At 39.6% G+C, this 23,043-nt stretch overlaps 1 protein-coding gene across 1 annotated transcript in view; it reads left to right on the top strand.

Moving 5' to 3' along the window:
* Positions 1-4,600: 4,600 nt before the first annotated feature.
* PAFAH1B1 (platelet activating factor acetylhydrolase 1b regulatory subunit 1) overlaps positions 4,601-23,043 on the top strand; it is a 79,605-nt gene continuing 61,162 nt past the window's right edge. Inside the window, exon 1 of the mRNA XM_060080704.1 lies at positions 4,601-4,990. The gene's annotated coding sequence lies outside the window, so the exon portion shown is untranslated. The remainder of the gene's footprint in view (positions 4,991-23,043) is intronic.

Here is a 23,043-nt window from a genome sequence, read left to right as displayed (position 1 = left end):
AATAACCCAGGATAGTTTTATTGTCCAAGCTTGCTTAACTGCATTGCTTATCCAATTTCTCCAGAACTTCTGATCACTCCATGTCTTTGGTGAGGCAAAAATCAAAGGGCAGGGTCAAAATATCCTAAGGAATTATTGTTATTCCTTCAGGCGTAGTAATGGTATTGTGGTTATGTTTTTTAGAAAAGGCTTTTTTTTTTCTTTTAGAGATACATACTAAACTGTTAATGAATGAAATAGTGTGATATTTAGAATGTGCTTCAAAATAAGAAGGGGGAAATGAGTGAGAATATAAACGAAACAAGATTAGCCATAAGTTTATAATTGTCAAACCTGGTGATGGGTATATAAGCGTTCATTATATCACTCTGTCTTTTATATATTTGAAATTTTACACATTAAAAAGGTAAGATAATAGCATAATTATCTGTTTAAAGTCCTTAAGATCAAAAGACATAGTCAAAATGTGCTCTTTTTTTGGTCCTTACCTTTATCCACAGCTACTAAAATGAAGTCCAACTCCCTACTATGGTCTCAAGGTCCTGTACTATCTGATTCCAGCCTGTCTCTCTGATCTTCTCTCCTGCTTTCTTCTCTGGGCTATTCAGGGAATAAAATGTGAAGGGTGTCCCCCTGGGCCAGTGCAGTCAAGAGGCCTCCTTTCTCACCATCATTTCATTACACCTGCCTGGACTTTCTTTAATTTCCTGGGACACAGCAATCATTTTCCTGCCTCAGGGTCTTTGCACTTGTTCCTTAATCTAGAATCTCTTGGCTACTCAAGTCTCAGCTTAAATGTCACTCGTTCCTCAGAAATGTCTTCTTTTACCACACTCACTCATGTGGTCCTTCCTATTTTTCTCCATCTCAAAACCGTTTATTGCCTTCATAGCTTTGTCCCTTTTTTTCTGTCTTTCACCAGAATATAAACTCTATGAGCTCAGGGATTCTGTTTGTTTTATTCATTGTGTATACTGAGCACTCAGCACAGGGTCTGGTACCTAGAAGATACTCAATTAAATATTTGTTGAATGAATGAATGAAAACTCTAAACGTTTTTTGTTTGTTTGTTTGTTTTGTGTGGTACGCGGGCCTCTCACTGTTGTGGCCTCTCCCGTTGTGGAGCACAGGCCCCGGACGCGCAGGCTCAGCGGCCATGGCTCATGGGCCTAGCCACTCTGTGGCATGTGGGACCTTCCTGGACCGGGGCATGAATCCATGTCCCCTGCATCGGCAGGCGGACTCTCAACCACTGCCCCACCAGGGAAGCCCTCTAGCTGTTTTTAAAAGTCTGCTTTAAATCACCTCCTTCATAAAGCTTTGAGTCCTCTAGGTGAGAATTAATCTTTTACTTTACTGGGCATACAAACAGGCATAAAGGGGAAGAAAGCTTGTTTTACCCTTTGCCTGGTCTACTGAGGTAACATCTAGAATGAATCTGATACATCCTTTTGTATTGTTTCTTTATGTTAGCACTTTAAAAAATTATTTTCTATGTGTATATATATATATATATATATATATATATATGTATGTATATATGTATTTTTTTTAACGTTTCAGATTACAAGATGCTGCTTCTAAATATTTCTTCTATGTCCAGGCTGTGAGTTTCACCTCCTTTAATAGTCTGTAATTTGTTTCTATGGCCTCCCAATGTTCATGACACATGAGGGTGTCATGATGTTGAGATGAAGAATGACTGGTTTAGTTGGACTTGCCCTCACTGACATGTTCATGCTTTGGGGAAATGCAGGTACACAAATTATTTAGCCAAAATCTCCTAGAGTGAGTCTTGCTAGTTGGTTCATGGTTTTCTTTCAAATGGGACATTGATACACATAACTTGTATGCCTGAAAGCTACCTTCTCATCATTTGCTAATTGCTTTCTATCAGGTACACACATACAATGATGTATGTTTGCCTATAAACAGAGGACAGTTTCATTCTCAAAATAATATGTTAACATTTGTGCTCATTGTTAACAGATTTTTGCTCTGGAGCTACTTTTAGAAGATATTTTGTCCACTCCCCAATAGCAATATTTTTAGAGTGCTTCTTCCAGTCAGCTTATTTGCAGAATTGTTTAAACTAACACTAATTTTACTGCAGCAACTGAAACAAATGTTTCCATTTTGAAAATGTCTGCTGGAAAAATAAAGATTTGCAATTCAAATGAATGGGGAGATTGTTAGATTGTGTTAAGTAAAATCGATGTTTATACTTACTTTTTTTCAAGAAACATCACCCAAAATATTCATTATTAAATGTTTCCTGGGTGGATGTAGTAGGTTCTGTATAAGCCCTTATGAATTATGATTAATAGCCTAGATGTCCTAATTCTCCATTCTCAATAGACAAGTGTTTATTAAGATGGATCTTTCATTTTAGCAATTGAAAAGAAAGTGCACAGAACCAGAACACATCGCTCCATATGAAGTTAAGCACATAACACAGTTTTATTTCTTTTCAGAAAAATTATAATCCAGGGAGAAAGCTTTTATGCATTCCTCCCAAGGGAGTCTGTTGTCTTTTGAAGGATTGCTATAGAAATAAAACCTGATCTCAGTTTAATTCATAATTACCTAATACACATTTTAAAGTATTCTGAATACTTGAGTCTATGAGCTCAAGGTTTAGGGGGTTAGTGCTGTTTGTATTAAATCAGTGTTTATCAATGTGATTTTGATTTCTGGGCAATTTTGTTGGCTTTTAGAACATTGATTTAAGAAATAAGAACCGGGGCTTCCCTGGTGGCGCAGTGGTTGAGAGTCCACCTGCCGATGCAGGGGACACGGGTTCGTGCCCCGGTCCGGGAGGATCCCACATGCCGCGGAGCGGCTGGGCCCGTGAGAGCCATGGCCGCTGAGCCTGCGCGTCTGGAGCCTGTGCCCCGCAACGGGAGAGGCCACAACAGTGAGAGGCCCGCGTACCGCAAAAAAAAAAAAAAAAGAAATAAGAACCGATATACTCAGCTGATTAAATCTTAATAGTGTGATGTCAGGCAATAATAAATATTTTAAAAGGTAAAAATGAACCAACTCTTAGAACAGGGGATGTTAATCTATTTCATGTTTATTGACTGTTATGGACGTGGCACAGACCAAACTTCTGTCCTAACCCAGCTAGAGAATCCCAGAACTGTAAACCTGGAAAAAACATTCCAGAGACCTTCTGATTTCCTTCCCTGCCTTCATAAAGGAGAGAACCCAAACCCTCCAGGCAATTCACTCATATTCTTCTTGAACACCTGCAGGGTTAGAGACTTACAATCTTTCTTGATAAAAGGAAACTTGTTTTGGTATCAAGTAACAGTAATTGCTACATGAGTTACCTGTGAGTTACCAGTATATGGTAACCATGAATTACCATATACTGTACACATGCAGCATCTCCTCTCTAATTCTCACGAAAGCCTTACAAGTTACCTATTAGGTCTATTTTATAGAGAAACTGGGGCCAGAGAGAGTAATTTACCCAAGGTCACAGTTACACATACCCAAGTTCTCTCTCTCATTAACCCAGCTGCTTCTCAAAGGCAGTGTATGTATTTACCTACATAAAGGAAAGCAATAAAATCAATAAACACAAGCCTAAACCTATGTTTTAGGAAAAGAGTTTCCTTGGACAATACAAATTAGTGATGAGATAATCACACTAAACAACTCTTACTAAAAGGATATTCCACATTGGATAATTCAGAACCTCAAATCTGGCCGCTTTTAAATCAAATGTCTGTGTGCAAAACACTGACTACAAATCCCCAAGACCTGTCCTCAGTATTTCAACCCATAAATTAGCAAACACACACACACGCGCGCGCGCGCGAGCGCGCTCAAGCCTTGTAGGGATAAAGTTCCAGGTCTTTCTTTGGGCATCAGTTTCGAGACTTCCAGAGTCGCAGATGTGTGTGTGCATGCGTGTGTGTGACTAAGGAAAAGAATAGCCGAATCACATCTAAAAGCGAATCCTCCCAATTAGAAATCTATAATAAAAATGAAGATAATTAGGCATTCCATCAGCCTTTCAACCTCAACAGCTCTTCTCCCCAAGCCAAGGCAACCTTCTCCCCTCTCCTCCCCCCGCCCCCGGCCCCCGGGAAATAACCCCAAAGGCCGGAGGTAGAAGGGGCGACATCCTGGCCCGGGCTCCGCTTTCTGAAGCCTATCGGGGCCCGGAATCCACCGGGGCCAGCTGGTCTCTTCTGTTGGCCGGGGGAAGAGGGGAGAGCGCCGTTCGTGGCCAAGAGCAGGGCGGGGACGTGAAGAGAGCCGGAGTTCGTGAGGGGCCGCAGCAGTCAGACGAGGGTCTAGGAAAAGGGAGCCGAAAGCCTTTTCCCAGGTTACAGAGGCGTGCGGAGGGCGAGAAGAAGCGCCTCGCGCGCAAACTAGTCCGTCTACCCCTCGGTACCGCCAAGCCGCACCGGCAACCCGCCGCCTAAGCGGAAAGCAGCGCGGCTCAGGGCCCGGCCCAGGCCGGCGCATGCGCCGCAGCCCCTCTCCGCTCCGGGACCCCTCCCCTCCCCTCCCCTCCCCTCCCCTCCCCTCCCCTCCCCTCCCTCTTCCCCGCGGGTCTGGGGCGGCGGCGGCGGCGGCGCGGTGACGTCAGGGCGTTGGGGCAGCTCCTGTGACAGACGGAGCTGGAGCGGCGGGGCGGCGGCGGAGTCCGGCGGCCGAGATAGCGAGTGAGCGAGCGAACGAGCAGCGACCCCGGGGTCCAGGGAGCGAGAAGGAGAAGGAGGGGAGCGCTCGGGTGCGAGCGAGAGAAACCACGAGCGCCAGGCTTGGGCTCGAGCTCCGGAACGGCTGAGGAGCCCGCCCGCTCCCCTCCCCTCCCCCTCCCCGGGACAGGGCCCAGCGCGCCATCCTCCCCCTCCCTCCTTCCCTCCCTCCCTCCTTCCTCCCTTCCCTCTCCCTCTCCCCCTCCCCCGCTGGTGGATGGGAGTGAAGGACGGAAGAGGCCCTGCGGAGGCGGCGGTGCAGCGCTCCGGTAAGGCGGCAAGGGTCTGCGCCCTCCCCTCTGTCTTCTCCACCGCGCTCCGGCGGCTGCGGGCCGGGCCCGGCGGCCTGACGATGTGGCTGCGCCGGTCCCCTCCCTCCCATACTCCCCTCCCCCTGCCGCCGCCTCCTCCTTCTTCTTCTCTTCTCGCTCTCAAAATGGCGGCCGCGACGGCCGTTGAGTGAGAGACACGGGAGGAGGGGGGACAGGCCGGGGAGGGCGCTGCCCTCGCTCCCCTCCTCCCTGGCTCGGGTTCGGGGGCTGCCAGGGCCGCCGCGGCTCCACCCGCGGCCCTCCCTGGGAAGGGATCGCCCTCCTCCCTTGGTGACTTAGCAAGAAAAGTATTCTTGGGTAGGAAGGGCGTGGAGAGCAGGTCTCTCTCTGATCTTGGGGAAAGGGTTCGGCCCTCCTCTCCCCCGCCGCGGAAGGCGAGCTCCGCAGTCCCCACCCCACCCGCGGCTGGCGCTCAGGGACCAGGCTCAGCCCCAAGCCGCCTCGGCACCCACAGGCCTTAAGGCGTTCCGTCCCCCACCTGTCCTTAGGATGGGGTTGACCTGAGAATGATGGTCCAGCCCTTTCCTGGTCCCCCTGTGCAGTGGTCCAGCCTCTGCACCCACTGAGGAGGAGCGGCCCGACCCACCGAACCATCCGCAGCACCCACCCACCAAATCAGGCAGGATTTTCTTTTCTGCCACCGGCTCTTTCAACGGGAGTTGCCTTTTGACGTTATAGCACTGAGCTTCGAGGCCCTCAGCCATTCTCCTTCTAATCTAATCTCCCCACTCATTTAGGAAACGCAGTGCCTTCCGTAGCCTCCCAGGTGAGAAAATGCCTTTGAGGTGGTGGGCAAATTTTCACTCTATCTCTCTAGACAGAAGAGTGGAGAGGAGGAGGAGGTTTTCAATGTCTGAGACAAGACAGAAAGGTGCCTTGGCTTTATTTGTGATTCTGCCTTTCTTCGGTGACTTAGCAAGAAACTCCTTGGGAGCAGGGCAGGAGATTTTCTTTTGGGGTTGGGGTTTGGGTCCAATTTATATCAATCCTTTGGTAAAGAAATTGTGCTTTGGAAGCGAAGAACCAGATTTGTGGTTTCGTTCTCAATGGGCGATGTCATGCCAAGGTCCCCCCCTCCCCCTTTCCTTAAGAGGCAGTCGGGAGAGAATAAAGATATTACTGATGTTCCGACCTTTACTTTAACACACAGTCCTTGAGATTTATAACGTTTTAAAGGCTAAACAAAAAATTTGTGCCATTTTTGGTAATTCTGTTTTTGTTGGGAGGTGGGATCGTTTTGTGTGAATTTCATTTTGCGGCTAGGGCGGAGGAGACAGTGCTTGGGCCTTTCATACCAGTAATGTCATCCCTCCCCTTTTGCCACAGTAGTATTTGCTTGATTTTTTTTTTTTTTTTTTCTTCTGCAGCAAGCTTGATTGCTGCAGGGTCCAGTCTTTTAATCGGGAAAATTTCCTGGTTGGGTATGTCGGTAGTGATACAATGTTGAATATATTAAAAGCTGTTACTTAAATTCTGATTTGGGTCTAAGGCATTAGCTAGCTTTTAATCTCTCACGGGTATCTTTCAGGACACAGTTTTGCAAAATAATTGGCAGTTGCAAATTGCAGTTTTTATTAAAGCAGAAGAGTAATCAGTGTTTAGGGTGATTTATTCTTTCATGTTCTATTATAAATGATCATTGTTTGGATTGTTCACAAGGAGAGGATCTCCTAAATGAAACAAAGCTGTTATTTTTATAAATCAGAATGGAACTTAATTTTGCACAAAATATTTCTGTATATCTTGATTTTGTTGGAGTTAGCCCTATTTCGGTGCCTCTCCCACACCTTTTTAAAAAATGGGCTAATATTTGTGGTTGCTGTGAACAGCCATTGAGCCGAGGAGACTGGGTGGAGTAAGAGAGCAGAAGCTGTGAAATGCTAGATTGCCCTTTCATAGCATTTTTCTCTTGCTTATGTTTTGTAAGGTTATTTGATGCAAATTGGTACTACAACAAAGGCGTTTCTCTGTAGTAAATCTTAAAATCGCGTGTTTTTAGTTTCCACCTTTTTTGCAAGGTGCGTGGTTATTGAATGATTGGGGTAAAAAGCAATGTCCCTGCTCTAAAGCAAATACTTATTGTCTCTATGTATCTGTACATGTACATACATACACACATATATATACACACTTCTTAATGTTTTTTATTGTTTTAGTTAAGTAAGTGTAGATTAACGAATGCCAGAAATATTTGGCAAAAAATAGTAGGAATATTGCAAAAATCTAATGAGAACATTGCAGACGTTTTCTTTAACTTTAGTTTGCATTAAAACAGTAAATCTGATTTTTAAATAATGAACATCAAAGTGAGTAAGAAAGGATAAGATAATTTGTGTTAAATGCTCTTTATATAGACCCTTTCTCTTGTGTTGTCCTTTGGAAGAGACCTTTCAGTAAGGTACTACCGTAAGAGAGGGTAGGTCATTTTAATGTCTTGTATCAAGCATTCATGTGAATAGATGTTCTCAGAAGAATGTCAAATTCATGTTGTAAATGTGATTTTCATGGGTCTTATGACTTTGTCAGTGTATGATATATTTTTACATTTTTGTTATTTTTAATATGATTAGAAAGTAGAAGGGTTCATGTGGTGAGGAATGAGGTTAGTATGATAATTCACTGTGTTATGTGTCTAACATATCCCCACCCCTAGTATTTGTAGCTATAGAAGCATACTAAGAGATAAGATTTTTCAGTAGATTATTAGTTGATTAGGAGTTTAAAATAATTTGACTTAAATAAGAGAGCTTTTACTTCCAAATGTATATCTATGTGTGTTTCTGGTACATGTGGCAGAATCTTTTGCTTAATTTGGAGAGCAGTTTTTAAAATTCTTCATAATTCTATACTTATAAAACTTCTAATGAGATTGAGATGGGTTAATTTTTTAGTAGACTTACTTGGTATCTTTTTTTCCAGATACAATTACTCTGGTATATAAAAGATTTAGAGATGTTTTCTGGAAGGGAAAAATAAGTATCTGATAATTTTTGGTTTTCCAGCTAGAATATTCGTGTTTCATTGTCTGTATTTTTTCAGTGTAAATGTTGCTCCCTCTTATGCAATAAATAATACTGTATATATGACTTTACCTTATGGCTCATATTTTCAATGTCCAAGAAAAAATAGGACCTTACTTTTTGTTTATCTGTGGTTCATATTATTCAGAATTTTTCATCTTAATCTCAATAGGTAAGCCAGAGAAACTGTGGCAGTTGTCAGCATTAGGATGGAGATATCTTAAAAAACAAATCCAAAGCAAAATCTTAGGGCAATCAGGGTGAATTTTCCAATTTTTCCCATTGAGTTCTAAAGCAGTGAGTCATGCACTCTTTTGCCAAAGGGACTTGAGGCTCAGTTGGTTTTAAACCACGCCTGTCATGTCCGCTGTGGTCCTAAAAGAGATTTTTTTACTTGGTTGTAAGTTTCTGTTGTGAAAATATTTCGTTATGATGGGTAATCTGTTTTTATGCACTTTAGAGAGAGAGAAATAGCTAAAGTGGGAATTCTTTGCCACTTTTACTATACAACTTTTTTTTACTTTAAAAGTTGCTCTATTTAAAATAAAACTAAACAAAAACAAACAAAAAAATTGATGATAAAGGGACTTCTGAAAAGAAAAAGTAAACCTGTTCTCCTGAAGATGCTTAGCTGTAGAGTGAATCTTAGTTGCTGAAGTCCAAATGTTTTGAGAAATCTGTATTTCATGACGAAAGATGCCATATTACATAAGCCTAACAGGTAACTGCAGTGAAGGCTTTTTGAGTTGTTTTAGCTTTGTTGCTGGTTTGATATGGCATGTTGGCTAGTCATTTAAGTGGAACCTTAGTTTAACTTCTGCTGTGTGTATAATTTTTAACCTTGCCATGGCAGTTACAAATTTTAATTGATATTGGTGAAATGCTTTATAGTCATTGGATGCAGGTATCATAAGGGCTTATTATTTTGATTTATTGTTTTCTCTTTAAAAGTTGGTGGCTTTTAGTTGAAACTTACCTAGTTAGGATTGATTTGTGGATTTGTCAAGGATACTTCTGGAAAAGTATCCTCTAAAGTTATTGTCATCTAACATTGTTGTAAACGTTTTCCTAGAACTTTGTAAATATATTGAACATGGCATTTCATTTGTTCTGTCAGCTACTTTTTGAGATAGAATAGTATTTTTTATGGATGAGAGAACTAAAATTCAGAGAATTTCTTTTCCCAAGGTCACATGTTGGGTTAGTAGCTAGAATGAGGTAAATATTGTAGTCAGTGAATCACTTGGGTATTGCCTTGCATGATCAAACAAACATTCCTTTTTCTTTTGACAAAATGGACTCTTTTCATAACTATTTTTATGTTTGTTAATTTATTTTCTAAAATGGTGAAAACTGGCGACATTTATTGCCTGCATCATTTAAATTGGCATTTATTAACATGGTCTTATATTGTAACTATTTTGCTTGCATAAGGCGTTTGAATAGGGACTTGCAGAAAATGCCTAATACTGCTTTATAGTAATATTAATAAGTAAATAAATACTTGCTGCTTACATACAAGTAGTAGTAATAATAACAGTAAATCAGTATTAAATCTATTTAAATACATACAAGTGGTACTAATAAGTAAATAAATACTTTTTGCATTTGATTGAATATGGGATTATGTGAAAGGAAATGAGATATCCTATAGTTCTTTGTAGTGGCTAACTTCCAGTGATCTCTCTGGAATTAAGGTGAAGGAGGGAAAAGTGTTCATACTTCCTTTACAGAGATTTTATGTTGTCCCAGGAACAGGGTCATACTTATGACAGTTGTTTCAGGGCCACAAAACTCTCACCTATAAGAAATGAATTAACCCAACTGGATAAATTTCATTTGCGTTTCTGTTCTTTGCATTTTGATTAGCTGGTCCTTGAGTGCTTATGTGCTGACAAGAATTACTGACAGTTAACTGAGGCTGTTAAGAAATTTTCTGAGAGACTGTCTTTTGATAACAGTGAAATTAAGAATCTGGGAAATTTTTAAGGAATTTAATTGAAAGCTTATGTTATTAAGGATTTGCATGCTGTGGATTAATTCACTTTTAATCTGCGGCAAAGATAAAAGGATATGTTTTATGGTTTTAGTATTTGGTATGCATAAGGCATATATTTTATCTTTTCATCTTCCCTTCCATAGTTGTTTTTATTTTATCAAAAATATGCTGACTGCAGAAAAAGGGAAAGTGAAGATAAAAGAGTCAATTGTACTGGGAATTCCTTGGCGGTCCAGTGGTTAGGACTCTGCGCTTTCACTACCGAGGACCGACCTGGGTTTGATCCCTGGTGGGGGAACTAAGATCCAACAAGCCATGTGATGTGGCCAAAAAAAAAAAAAAGAGTCAATTGTATTGATTATTATTATTTTTTTTGGTTAACTTATTTTTTAAGGGTGGGAAAAAGCTATACATTTAACATTATCAGAGAAAATTAAATAAAGCTGTTGACTAAAACCAAAAATGAGTATTTTAGATTCTAATCCTAACTCCACAATTTATCAGCTGTGAGCCTTGAGCAATAAGCCTCAGTTTCCTAATCTATAAATGGATAACGTTGACAGTATGTAACTCGTAGGGCGGTTGCTATTATTGGATAAAAGGCCCTTCAGTAGATATTTTTTATTGTTAGAGACTTTTTTTTTTTTTTTGCTGTACGCGGGCCTCTCACTGTTGTGGCCTCTCCCGTTGCGGAGCACAGGCTCCGGACGCGCAGGCTCAGCGGCCATGGCTCACGGGCCCAGCCGCTCTGCGGCATGTGGGATCTTCCTGGACTGGGGCACGAACCCTTGTCCCCTGCATTGGCAGGCGGACTCTAAACCACTGCGCCACCAGGGAAGCCCGAGACTTTTTTTAAGGAAGAGAATTAACATACAATTTAATCATAAATAAGCAGTTATTAATACATTAATATAGCTCTTATAGTTTTAAATGTATTTCTTAAGAATTGGTATTAGGTATTCTTTCCCCTTTATCCATTATGTGTATCTGAAACCAGAGATGGCTTCAGAGTTTCTTAGTAGGGCAAGAAGCGCTATGTAAATCAATGCCAAATGGACTAATTCCTTTTTTTTAATATAAAATTATATTGCTCATAAGCATGTTATTTAAACTGCAAAGTACATTTATATCTTTATTTTAACAAAAATTTTGTTTGTACTTTTAAATATTAATTTAAATAATCCCCAACAGGTTTTCCTGTTTTTCTTTCTAAAAAAACCTTTTTATTTTGGAATAATTTTAGATTTGTAGTCAAGTTGTAAAGATAGTGCAGAGAGTTCTTGTGTATACCCTGCACCCAATTTCCTCCATTGTTAACATCTTACATTTCTGTGCTACATTTGTGAATCTTGGTATTTACTGTTAGCTAAACTCCAGACTTTATTTGGATTTCACTGTTTTTCCATTAATGGCCTCTTTCTGTTGCAGATTTAATCCAGGGTACCACGTTGCATTTGATTGTCTTTTATCCTCACTCTCCTCTGGTCTGTGATAGTTTCTCAGCCTTTCCTTGTTTTCCATGACTTTTACAGTCTTGAGGAGTCCTGGTCAGTTATTCTGTAAAATGTCCTCCACACTGGGTTTGTCTGGTGTTTTTTCATGATTAGATGGGTTATGGGTTTTTGGAAAAAATACCACAGAGGTGAAGTGCATTTCTCATCACATCATGTCAGAGGCTACATGATATTTCATCACTTGGTTAATGTAGTGTTTGCCAGTTTTCTCATAAAGTTATTATTTTACCTTTCTCTTACTTTATCCTTTGGAAGTGACTCCAGTTCCATGTCGGTGGTGGGGGTGTGTGTGGGGGAGTGTCTGTTTACATATATTATTTGGAGTTCTTCTGTAAGGCAGATTCACCTCCTCTTCCACATTTATTAAAACAATTTACATCTTTATTTTAACTATCAGGAAAATTTTGTTTAGAATTTTAAATATTATTAATTTAAATAACCCCCAATTTTTTCTAGCTTTTTAAAAAAATAAAATATTTTAACAGTGGTTTGGAGAATAAAGATCCGAGAAAGCCTTTGAAGGAGCTATGTTTAAGTGAATTATATATCCGTGTAGAAATTACTCTGAGAGTAAAGTTCAGTGTTGGGATTTTAGAGAAGAGCTCCACATTTGGGGGCTTGTTTGGAGGGAGACTGCTGTAATCTGAGAAGCAAAGCAAATGGGGTATCTTATTCATTGGTGCTGTGCTAGTATTTGAATCCTCCTTGTCTTCCCTTTCCCTCAAAAACTTGTAGCAGAAAAGAAAGTATTTTTGACCGATTGGACTCTTATTTTAAAAACAGAACTGGTAGCTCTATGTCCTGAAAGATATTCATTTTACACTAAGGAGAATTTATAACTTGAGTGCAAAGTAATTCTTGAGAATTGCAGTTATTACAGTTCTTTCAGTTGTTTTTTATATCTTGCCCTTCCATTGTATCACTTGTACAGAAAATATCATTGGGCTTCTTTTTTTTTTTTTTTTTTTTAGATGTTGGGGGTAGGAGTTTTTATTAATTAATTAATTTATTTTTGCTGTGTTGGGTCTTTGTTTCTGTGCGAGGGCTTTCTCTAGTTGTGGCAAGTGGGGCCGCTCTTCATCGTGGTGCGCGGGCCTCTCACTATCACGGCCTCTCTTGTCGTGGAGCACACGCTCCAGACGCGCAGGCTCAGTATTTGTGGCTCACGGGCCTAGTTGCTCTGCGGCATGTGGGATCTTCCCAGACCAGGGCTTGAACCCGTGTCCCCTGCATTAGCAGGCAGATTCTCAACCACTGCGCCACCAGGGAAGCCCTGGGCTTCTACTTTTAAAAAAACTTATTCAGTACCATTACATATTTTTGTTTCTCTTTTAAATTTTCATCAATTTTTCTGTCCAGCAAACATTTATTTAGATATATTATATTCTAAGCATTGGGGATACAAACATGATTATTGTCAGCCCTTGCCCTCAGAGATCTTAAAATTTATGAACACATATTTAGCATGCAAAGGTAGCATAATAGTGCTATAATCAAAATATGTACTTGGTGAGATGAGGGCCCAAAGTTTTCTCTTTTTTAAAAATATTTATTTATTTATTTTGGTTGCACCAGGTCTTAGTTGCAGCACGCAGGATCTTTAGTTGCGTTGTGCGGACTTCTTAGTTGCGGCATGCATGCGAGATCTAGTTCCCCAACAGGGATTGAGCCCCGGCCCTCTGCATTGGGAGTGAGGAGTCTTACCCATTGGACCACCAGGGAAGTCCTGAGGGCCCAGCGTTTTCAAGGAGGTCTTCACAAAGATGTTGGTTAAACATTTTTGAAGAAATCTTGTCATGTTGTTTGGGGAGTAATTTGTACCTAGTCTCATAAGTACACCTTGGTTAGTGAGGGAAGTTACATGTAGCTGTAGTTCAGTATGGCTGGAGTGATTGGTGAGTACAGAAGATGAGAACATTACCCTGATCTGGCCTGTAAAGTGGGTTGGCACATGGACCATCTTCGTTTGCAGACTTCATCTTAGACTCATGCAATAAAAAGCAATAAAAATTCCGTGGTGGGGGGCACCAGGGATATCTGCATTGTCAGTAAACTTCCTAGTTGAGAAGCTTACTGAAACCAGTTTTTACCCTTGAGGTGCCAGAGGATGATTTTAAGTTATGATAAGTGACATCATTAGATTTCCCTTTTAAAAAGGCAGCTGTCAGCATTGTGGAAGATGCAGCTGTGGAGTGGATGGAGGTAGATAGACTTGTGGAGACTATTTAAGAGGCAGTGCAGGTTGAAAGAATGGATTCGAAAGGGATTGAGTATGTATAAATTAGTAACCAGTTTGATATGGGAAGTAAGAGAAACCAGGAATGAGGTAGGTGAAGAATTCAGGTGTTTTTTGTTTTGGGCTGTTGAGCAGATATGGGTGTTTGGAAGGAGCAAGAAAGAGTTGAGGAGAACCAAGGTTGAGGGAAGTTTTTTTGGTTGTCGTTTGTGTGTGTTTTAACAGGATAACCGTTAGGTGTATTGGCGACTTGAAGTCTAAGATATTTGGTGTTTTCATGTTTTATATGTCTACCAGTGTAATTAATAGTAGAACATTTTTGTTTATTATTTCTTATGACGCATTAAAAATTCATTCTTTCATCAGAGTGTGTTCAGTGCACTCTGTTATAAGAACTGTGCTGAGGGGCTAGAAAGTACTCCAGACAGGGGACAGCAGTAGTCAAATCATAAAGGTCACAAAATGAGGAGAGGGAGGCAGGCATTACGAGGTGCTCAGTGTTACTGGAGTTTGAGCAAAGTGGGGCTTGGTTAGAAATAAGACTTGAAATGTGAGAAGGGACCAGATACTAGTCAAAGACCTTATAAACTGTGTTAAAGCATGTGGACTTCAGGAAATAGGGAGGCAGCATAGTGCAGTGAATAAGGGCCCCAATTGTGGAGCCCAGACGCCTGTGTGTTCAACTCTGCTGCTTACGTAGCTGTGTTACATTACACACACACACACACACACACACACACACACACACACACACAATATAAAAGCTCGTTATTTAAATTCTCATAGGTAGTTGTGAGGAGTAAATGAACACTTCTAAAACATTTAAAGCAGTGACTAGCATATAGTAAGTGCTATTTAAATATTTGTTAAATAAAAAATAGGGAGCCAATGAAGGGTTGTTTTTAAGTAAGGAAGAGATATGGCCGGATTGTATTTTATTTTTATTTTATTTTATTTTATTTTTTTTGCAGTATGTGGGCCTCTCACTGTTGTGGCCTCTCCCGTTGCAGAGCACAGGCTCCGGACGCACAGGCCCAGCAGCCATGGCTCACGGGCCCAGCCGCTCCGCGGCATGTGGGATCTTCCCAGGCCGGGGCACGAACCCGTGTCCCCTGCATCGGCAGGCGGACTCTCAACCACCGGATTGTATTTTAAATAGATGATTCTGGGGCTGAGTAGAAGATAGATGTTAATAGGCCAAGGCTAGGTTTAAGAAGACCTGTTGAAATTGGTCCAGTCCAGGTGAGAGATGATGGTGTGAACTGTGGTAGTACTGTTAAGGGTAGACAGAGAATAATTCAACAAATATTGAGGCGGTAAACTTGGCAGATCCAGGTAATTGATTGAATATAGAAGAAGAAAGAAAACAGTCAAGGTTGATTCCCACATAAGATATTATTTCTAACATTTTTAAAGCAGTATTCATTTAAAGTACTTTGGATCTTAGATGTCCTCTATGCTAGTTATATTTGAGGCTTTGGTGTATATTATGATGCTTCCATAAAAATGAGAACTAATGGCCTGAGATAGTTTTTAATTTCTCTAAATGTATAGGCCTTTGCTGTTTTTTTCAGTAGGTGGAGAGAAATTTCTCTTTAAAGATCCACTGTTATGTGGAAAACTCTCATTTAGCCCACGTCCAAAGAGCTAGAAAGCTTAAATATTAATTTTTTATGTTGTTTTTATATTAAGATTTGTGATTATAAAAATATAGCACCATAGTAATGCTGTAAAAATTTGAAGTGACTGCTGAATCACTAAAGAGGTTAAAATTTGTTAGTTCTATTATATCTAATTTTTTCATTGCTTATTCATATATGGTAAATAACTTTGATAGGCAGAATATTCATCACCTGTTCATTCCTTTGATAAATCTTAACTCCCCAAATCTAGATTTGTCAAATTTTAAGAATATTTTTTCTTGCCATTCAGTTTTATAAAAAGGGGAAAACTTGGTTGAAGTTAGAACTTTCTTGAATTTGAATTTTCTCTAGATTCTTAATGAAATAATTAAATGGATAGGAAATTCAGTGTCCTTATATAGTATTTTAAATCTGGGTCCTGGGTTGTAGTGGTGTACATAGTGTATGATTATTACGCTATTCAATTACGCTATTGCAGGGCTCATCAAATCTCCCCACTAAAGACAGTTGAGAGGGATGATATTTAAACTGAATCTTGAATGAATAATTGGAGTGGACATGGGAGAAGGTCATTTGAGGTAGAGGGAAGAGCAACATATACAGGTACAAAAGCATGAAAAACTTATGTGTATGCTGGAAAGTAGTTTGCAGAGGGCATTGTAAGGTACATGTGACTATGAGGCTGGAAAGGTACATATGAGCCAGATTGATAGAATTTACAAATTCTGTGTGGTTTGTAGGCAATTTGGAAGACACAATTTTAAGCAAAGGTGAGCATTATGATCAGATGTGTATTTAGGTAGTTTATGTAGGTGGCAGTGAGGAATACAGATTGGAGCTTGAAGGTCACTTAGGAGGCTTTTTCAGGAAAGAATGATTAGTGCTTGAAATAAGACAGTGACGATGAAGGTTGCTGATTGGAGAAAGGTTTAGGAGGTAGAATTGTGAATGAATAGTGTGTGATGAGGAGAGGGAAGTATTAGAAAACATCTCAGATTTGTGGCTTGGGTGTCTGGGTGGAATTGAGAAACTGGGCATCATTAGCCATCCATAGGAGAGATTAAGAGGAGGAATTATGTGTGGGATATTACGTAAAGTGCCAGATTAATTTTCCTGAACCACGTTTCTCAAGTCACTTTCTTGCCAAAAACCCATTGCCAGGTTTTTACTATATTTAATCAGCTTTGTATATGAATAAATGCAAAGGGTACCTTACTAGAAACATGGTATTTAATAGATGTTTGTTTAATCCTAAATGGACACTCAAGGTCTTTTCTTTAGTGTCCTAGCTCACTTGCTTATTCTTTTTCTTCTTGCCTGTCATGTATCCGATGATTCAGCCTTATGAGGATACTTTCTGTTCTTTATGGCATTTTCACTGTTTACCACTCCCTCCCTTCTCTTTTTCTCTGTGTATCTTCTGACCTGTGTATCCTTCAAATCTGCATACCAGGTTCTCCTTTTCCAGGAAACCTTACCTAATTTTTTTTTTTTAGCTGAAAGAAATTTTCTTTGAATTCATAATCTTAAGGTATCTACTATTTTTGTCTCTTGTTATAGCTTATATAAAACTTTATCTGATATATCAAGTGAGTTAATGTGTTTAAAGAGCCTAGAACAGTACCTTGCACATAGTACTCAGTAAATGGTGGTTGTTATTATGGTGATGTTAAGATGATTAAAACAAATTGATGTAATAGTAATAGGGCAGTCTGCCTTTACCTTCTGCCTTCTTGTGATGGCAAAACTGATTCGTTCTCTGTCCTTGGACACTAGGAAAGCAGTGTCTCTTTTACATTGATAATGTATGTAGAAGTGCAAAAGGTACTGTGCCGTATCATCTTCAAAGTGAAGTTATTCTCTTTGTACATCTTCACTATTCTAGAACTCTACTGAGGGAAGTAAGATGGTAGACAAGCCCTTAACACTGATTATCTCGTTAAGCTTCACCACAGTTGTTTGAGTAGGTGGTGGTGTTAGCTCCAGTTATATGTGGGCAAACAGGCTTAGGAAGTTTGAAGATTGCCCACGGTCAGTTTGTAGGTGGCCGAGTTGATATTTGAACTTCCACTATTTGACTCCAAAGTTCTACACAGTAGGACCTCAAAAGTGTAGGATTTATTCCTTCATTGCTTTCATATCATTTACATATTCAGCTTGTTTTAAGAGGGCCTATCATGGGACCTATACATAGGAAAGTACTTTTTGTTTTTTCTTCTAAATTTTATTTTACATATTTATAGTTTGTTTATTTTTGTTATGGAATATGTCAACCATGCAGGAGAAGTACCTGCAGTAATATAACAAAATATCCACATAACTACTACCTGAATTAACAGATGTTAATATTTTATCATATTTGCTTCAGAGTTTTTGTGGGGTTTTTATTTGTTTGTTTTTTAAAGAAATATGGCATTACAGTTAGAGTTGATATCCTCTTTCTAATCCTACCCCCCTCCCTGTTCCCAGTGGTAAAGTTCCTCCTAAAGTTTGTATATATTCTTTTGTTCTGTTTTTATACTTTTACTATACATATATGTATCTATAAACAATGTACAATAATGCTTAGAGTTTACATGAATGTTATACTGTATACTATTCTACAACTTGTTTTTTTCACCTAAGAAATGTTTTCTAGATGTATTGGTATATGTAGATCTAGTTTATTATGTTAAAGAATTTCTTATATATGATCGTACTATAGTTTATACCTACAGTACAGAAATAGGCCTTTAGATTGTTTTCAGATTTTCACTATTACAGACAGTGCTGCAGTGAACATGGGAAAGGTATCTGCAGATAAGATGATAAAATTTGTTTTTTGTTTTTCATTGCAGAGTTTATCTTAAGGTTAATTAAATATTTGTTCTTTAGTAATTTTTATGCTTTGAATTGAATAAATAGAATGAATAATATTGTTGACATCGATTTTAGACCATAAATTCCTAAATTTTGTTCCACTTTCCTCAGTCTGTTCAACTGTTCAAAAACCTGTGTTTAACTCAGTATTGAGCCAGGAGTTGCACACTGGAGGCCTGTAGGACAAACTAAGTGTAAATGCTTGGCCTTGTATCGTTAAAATTTTTTTGAGTCAATATTTTAGAGTTAGGTATTTTGTGTAAAGTCTCTATTTTTGGATTATCCTGAAAAATTAGAAGCGTTGGCAACAGTGGGGCCCACATTTTCCCATGGCAACCGTTGGCCTAAGCTGAGTCACAGCTGCCCTCCTTTATTTTTTTTATTTATTTTTAAAATTATTTATTTATTTATTTGGTTGTGCTGGGTCTTAGTTGCAGCAGGAGGGCTCCTTAGTTGTGGCGTGTGAACACTCAGTTGCGGCATGCATGTGGCATCTAGTTCCCTGACCAGGGATCGAATCTGGGCCGCCTGCATTGGGAGTGTGGAGTCTTAACTACTGCTCCACCAGGGAACTCCCACAGCTGCCCTCCTTTACATGGGCATAAGCTCTCCAGGAAAACAGGTTCCTACCACTTCCTGTTACTGTTTACCCTTGCACTGTTGTTTATAGTGAAGAAATACTTTTCTATTGATGTTTTTATAAAAAATGGGGGGAAAGTGTGGCTAGACAACTGCAATATTCAAGAAAAGTAGAACAGCATATTTCTCTGGAAGTGAAGAATATTGTAATATGATTAATATGCAAACAAAATGAGTCTTGTGTGGAAAGAGCACAGCCTTTCCTGCTTCACTGGTTTATATTACCTGCATTGTTTTGAGTTTGTGATCTCTGCATTTTGTGCACATAGCTGTGAGGGCTGCCACATAGTGAAGTTGAAGATCAAAAGGATATGAAGATGGTTTGTAAATCGTGAAGTTTTGTGCGAATGCAAGATATTTACCTGTTCTTTTAGCTGTTACATACACCCTTGTTCCAGAAAGATTTTAAGCAGAGGGGTTGAAACTGGTTTAATCTTCTCAACCATCCTACCTTTCAGCACTGTATTTATTAAGTACCTTTTTCAGAGGCTACAAATGGATGGTCGAGGATTTGGATCAAAAATGTGTTTTGTCTGCTCAGTGTTTTTGTTTTTAATTCGACTTACTTTAAAAACCCAGTTCTACCACTGTTGCCTTATTTCTAGCTGATTCACACTTTTACCTGCCTAGTCTCTGTAAGTATTTGATTTGTAACCTATTTAAGGCAATTTATAAAGATGTATAAAGTAGAAAATACCACAAATTAAAAACAAAGAGAAAGAAGAAATGAAAACAAAGGGTAAGGATAAAATGGAATGAGAATCTAGGCCAAAAAGGTCTATCACAATGGTCTTGTTGCAGGCAGAGAGCACAGATTTGACTCTGAGCTCTTCTATGAGGTGGCCTTTTTCATAAAGTCCTTAAGATAAAAATAAACAGTTCAGAAAGGTAACTAACTTGATACTGTCAGACTATAATTTCTCATAGGGGTCCTCATAAAGAGGATTATGTGTAATTATCATTTCCCTCATCAACATCTGTAAGGTAGATGGATATCTAGTATTTAACAGCACTCAATATGGGAAGACCAACCACATCACATGAGGGTCAGTCTGAATGAGTGGGTAGATTGTCCTTTGGTGTCTGACCAATGGATATAGTTTCCCTCAATCCAGTTGTTGATATTTATTGAGATTAAGCTCCTTGACAAGTACCTAAAGTGCAGATGTTCCATATATCAAACACAGACCATTCATATGTAGGATTTAAATATTTTTGTGAAAACTTAGTTTTACCCAAATAAAACTGTGGGAGTGCTTGTAGGTTAAGATTCTTCTTAGAATCTGCTGCATTCCTGTCTTGTTTGAAGGTGGACAGAGCAGTATTCTTCCAGAGTATACAAAACTGGTAAAGTCATTAAGAAATAGATTTAAAGAAAAAGGGGGTCAGTACACAACTCTGTTTTATGCTGCTGGAAATTAATTGCTTCAGCAGACCGTTCCTGTGACAATGGACTCCTGGTGGTTTTCAGCACAGATGAAATGTAAGGAGGTGTTGTTTTTATTTCTGTTTGTAATAGATACGGGCTCTTCCATCAGGAAACATACTAATACGTGGCGCTGCCCCTTCTCTCTTTACACGTGCTCGATTCCCCAAGTAAGATTGTTTTGTTCAACCCTACTGGAACTCAGTTGTTTATGTTGTTACCTTCACTACTGAATCTCTTGAATTCAGTGTTTATACCACTCTGTTTTCTTACTGATGACGGCCCTTTGTATTTCTCAGTTTGCCATATGTAGCCTCAACTTTTTAGCAATACTGTATTTTTCAGCTGCTTAAAATAATTTTGCATGTGGTTATTTTGTATTCATGTTATATTCAACATATTATTTTCCCTTCCTCTAAAACCTGCCTCAAAAAACTGCCAGCCAGGGCTTCCCTGGTGGCACAGTGGTTGAGAGTCCGCCTGCTGATGCAGGGGACGCGGGTTCATGCCCCGGTCCTGGAAGATCCCACATGCCGCGGAGCAGCTGGGCCCGTGAGCCATGACCGCTGAGCCTGCGCGTCCGGAGCCTGTGCTCCGCAACGGGAGAGGCCACAACAGGGAGAGGCCCGCGTACCGCAAAAAAAAAAAAACACAACAAAAAGAAACTGCCAGTCATTTCCATCTTTAGCCTTTCAGTTTATAAAGCTGACTCAGTCAGTCCTGGGCTCATGTTATATATACTTTATCACCTCCTTTCCTTTCTCCACTCTCCCATTTTACTCTAACTAGATTGTACATTCTCTTAGGGGAGTGGATTGCATTTTATTCACCTTTATTTATAGTAAAACCTCATATCCCAGAGCCTAGCAGAATAGTCAATGAATGAATTAAAGGATATGTATATATAGCTCACATCTTCAACTATATTGTAAGTTTCTTATGGACAGGGACTATCTCTCAGCAGTGCTTTTAAGTCACATGTAGTTTTCCATAGATGAGACACTTAAGTTACATGGGACACAGACATGTGTTGTTTGATTTGAATACTTGGCACTTGGTAGATCCTTAGTAAATAAATTGAATAACTGACACTGAGAATGTAGTTATTTCTCATTATTTGTTTCAGTGAAGGCAAGCATTGGTGTGGATAGTAGTAAACTAGAAATCAGTTCATTTGAGAGACAATGGAAGTTTTCCAGTTGGATTGTCACAACACCTGGGCAGTGTCTTTGGTTGTAAACAGGGGATCCACTGTTAGGGCCAAGATCATATCCTTGAGAACGCCATCTTTAAGACCAAGAGCAAGTAGTAGCAGACCAGGTCAAAAAACAATTGCACTCTTGCATAATTGCCGTTTGACTCTAAAGCTCTTTTTCTCCCAAATCATTCTCACTGCTTCCATCCTAGTCCAGGCCTCTTTTATCTTCTAATTGTAGCCTTCCCTTGCTCTAATATCTCCTGTACATCTCCAAAAAAATCACCACGAAACATCAATTTTAGAACATTGCTCCCTTGCTTAAGAATTGCAGTGATTTCTGCATTGTCATAATTCCTTTGGGCTCTCTGCATTAATATTCACCACAACTTGTACTTAAAAAAAAAAAAGGTACACAGAACAGTATGTTTTCTGTTATTGTTCGTACGCTTAGAAGTATTAGTAAGCATTTTTCCTCTGATTTGTTTTTGTTTTTGTTTTTGTGGTATGCGGGCCTCTCACTGTTGTGGCCTCTCCCGTTGCAGAGCACAGGCTCCAGATGCGCAGGCTCAGTGGCCATGGCTCACGGGCCTAGCCGCTCCGTGGCACGTGGGATCCTCCCGGACCGGGGCACGAACCCGTTTCCCCTGCATCGGCAGGCGGACTCCCAACCACTGTGCCACCAGGGAAGCCCTTCCTCTGATTTTTAAGGCAGTGGATTTGTGTGTGTGTGACTTAGTTTTGATTAAAAAAAAAAAAAAAGATATACAGGCTGTAGCTATGTTTGTCTAATTGTCACTTGAAAATGTAGCCTTTGTAAGCAAAAACCAAAAGAGTAATATGCATGGTAGAAGGTTAAAAGGCCTTTAAGCTTTAAAGTTTTAGTATTAAGTTTGAGACAGTCAGTTGATTTTCTACAGGATTTTTAAATTGGTATACTTTCTCTGACATATATTAATTAGTGTTAAATCTTTTAAAAGAAAAAAATTACATCGAAACCAGCTCCAAGCAGCTGGACTTTGAATGTATTTTATTGCCCATGTTTCAGAATTTGATTTTTGGGAATTTTAAAAAAGAAAGCTGAGAATAAAGTGATATAGTGCATCTTTAGTTCTGAGAACATGGTAAATCTTTATCTCAGTTTTACTCTGATTCCTGTAGCAGACATTTAGAAACACTTACTCCGTACCTACTGTGTGTTAATTACCATGCTATTTGGTAGAGATATAATGAGGAATATGTCAGGGTTGCAGCTTTGGAGGAGTGTTGTTGAGGAGACATCAAGGCAGATAATTACTGTGTGCCATGAGAAGTGTTAAATATATGTATGTACAAAGAACTATAAAATCACAGAGGAGCGAGTTACTCTGCCTAATTTTTTTGTCAAAACTATGTAAATAAATACTGCAAGTTCTGTTTTTGCTAGCTGCTGAGAGCTTGCTAATGGTGTTTAAACACC

Source organism: Mesoplodon densirostris, chromosome 18 (genome assembly GCF_025265405.1).
Source record: "Mesoplodon densirostris isolate mMesDen1 chromosome 18, mMesDen1 primary haplotype, whole genome shotgun sequence".
NCBI classification, from domain to species: Eukaryota; Metazoa; Chordata; class Mammalia; order Artiodactyla; family Ziphiidae; genus Mesoplodon; species Mesoplodon densirostris.
The sequence above is the reverse complement of the archived record's forward strand: the minus strand, read 5'-3'. Positions and strand labels throughout refer to the sequence as shown.